The sequence below is a fragment of the Arachis hypogaea genome, chromosome 3 (assembly GCF_003086295.3).
Source record: "Arachis hypogaea cultivar Tifrunner chromosome 3, arahy.Tifrunner.gnm2.J5K5, whole genome shotgun sequence".
In the NCBI taxonomy this organism is placed as follows: Eukaryota; Viridiplantae; Streptophyta; class Magnoliopsida; order Fabales; family Fabaceae; genus Arachis; species Arachis hypogaea.
In genome coordinates this window covers 109,788,907-109,791,025 of record NC_092038.1, presented here as the reverse complement: position 1 = coordinate 109,791,025, position 2,119 = coordinate 109,788,907, and the positions used below count along the sequence as shown (strand labels likewise).

The following is a 2,119-nucleotide window of genomic DNA, read 5'->3' as shown; positions in this document are numbered from 1 at the left end:
TTCAATCAAATCTTTTTTATTTCTAAATTCAAAATCTTTTTCAAAAAAATCACTTTACTTCTTTCTCAATCATGGTTTTCGAAAATCAATTAGTGTTTTTCAAAATGTTTTTAAAATATTTTACTTAATTTTCGAAAATTTCTTCCCCTCTTCTCACATCCTTCTATTTATGGACTAACACTATTCCTTAATGAACAATTCGAACTCCATCTTTCTTGATAAGTTCGAATTTTCTACCTCTTCCTTCTATTTTTCTATTCCTCTAACACCTTAAGGAATCTCTATACTGTGACATAGAGGATTCCACATTTCCTTGTTTTCTTCTCTTTCATATGAGCAGGAGCAAAGACAAAAGCATTCTTGTTGAGGCTGATCCTGAACCTGAAAGGACCTTGAAGCGAAAGCTAAGAGAAGCTAAGGCACAATTCTCTGTAGAGGACCTAACAGAAATCTTCCAAGAAGAAGAACCCATGGCAGCCGAAAACAACAACAATGCCAATAATGCAAGGAGGGTGCTGGGTGACTTTACTGCACCTACTCCCGACTTCTATGGGAGAAGCATCTCTATCCCTGCCATTGGAGCAAACAACTTTGAGCTTTAGCCTCAATTAGTTTCTCTAATGCAACAGAATTGCAAGTTCCATGGACTTCCATTGGAAGATCCTCATCAGTTCTTAGCTGAGTTCTTGCAAATCTGTGACACTGTCAAGACTAATGGGGTTGACCCTGAGGTCTACAGACTTATGCTATTCCCTTTTGCTGTAAGAGACAGAGCCAGGACATGGTTGGATTCACAACCTAAAGAAAGCCTGAACTCTTGGGAAAAGCTAGTCAATGCCTTCTTGGCAAAGTTCTTTCCACCTCAAAAATTGAGTAAGCTTAGAGTGGAAGTCCAAACCTTCAGACAGAAGGAAGGAGAATCCCTCTATGAAGCTTGGGAAAGATACAAACAATTAATCAGAAAGTGTCCCTCTGATATGCTTTCTGAATGGAGCATCATAGGTATTTTCTATGATGGTCTCTCTGAACTATCCAAGATGTCTTTGGATAGCTCTACTGGAGGATCTCTTCATCTGAAGAAGACACCTACAGAAGCTCAAGAGCTGATTGAAATGGTTGCAAATAACCAATTCATGTACACTTCTGAAAGGAATCCTGTGAATAATGGGACGAATCAGAAGAAAGGAGTTCTTGAGATTGATACTCTGAATGCCATATTGGCTCAGAACAAAATATTGACTCAACAAGTCAATATGATTTCTCAAAGTCTGTCCGAAATGAAAAATGCACCAGGCAGTACTAAGGAAGCTTCATCTGAAGAAGAAGCTTATGATCCTGAGAACCCTTCAATGGAAGAGGTGAATTACATGGGAGAACCCTATGGAAACACCTATAATCCTTCATGGAGAAATCATCCAAATCTCTCATGGAAGGATCAACAGAGACCTCAACAAGGTTTCAACAATAATAATGGTAGAAGAAACAGGTTTAGCAATGGCAAGCCTTTTCCATCATCTTCTCAGCAACAGACAGAGAGTTCTAAGCAGAACCACTCTGACTTAGCAACCATGGTCTCTGATCTAATCAAAACCACTCAAAGTTTCATGACTGAAACAAGGTCCTCCATTAGAAACTTGGAGGGACAAGTGGGTCAGCTGAGCAAGAAAATTACTGAACTCCCTCCTAGTACTCTTCCAAGCAATACAGAAGAAAATCCAAAAGGAGAGTGCAAAGCCATCAACATGGCCGAATTTGGAGAGGAGGAAGAGGCAGTGAACGCCACTGAGGAAGACCTCAATGGATGTCCACTGGCCTCCAATGAGTTCCCAAGTGAGGAACCATGGGAATCTGAGGCTCAAAATGAGACCATAAGATTCCATTGGACTTACTTCTGCCATTCATGAGCTCTGATGAGTATTCTTCCTCTGAAGAGGATGAGTATGTCACTGAAGAGCAAGTTGCTAAATACCTTGGAGCAATCATGAAGCTAAATGACAAGTTATTTGGAAATGAGACTTGGGAGGATGAACCCCCTTTGCTCACCAAAGAACTGGATGACTTGTCTAGCCAGAAACTGCCTCAAAAGAGACAGGATCCTGGAAAGTTTTCAATACCTTGT

At 40.3% G+C, this 2,119-nt stretch overlaps 1 non-coding gene across 1 annotated transcript; it reads right to left on the bottom strand.

Annotated features, from left to right (window-relative positions):
- Positions 1-875: 875 nt before the first annotated feature.
- LOC112793156 (small nucleolar RNA R71) lies at positions 876-983 on the bottom strand. The gene has a single exon (XR_003197863.1). It is a non-coding gene; the product is annotated as a small nucleolar RNA R71 (small nucleolar RNA).
- Positions 984-2,119: the final 1,136 nt, after the last annotated feature.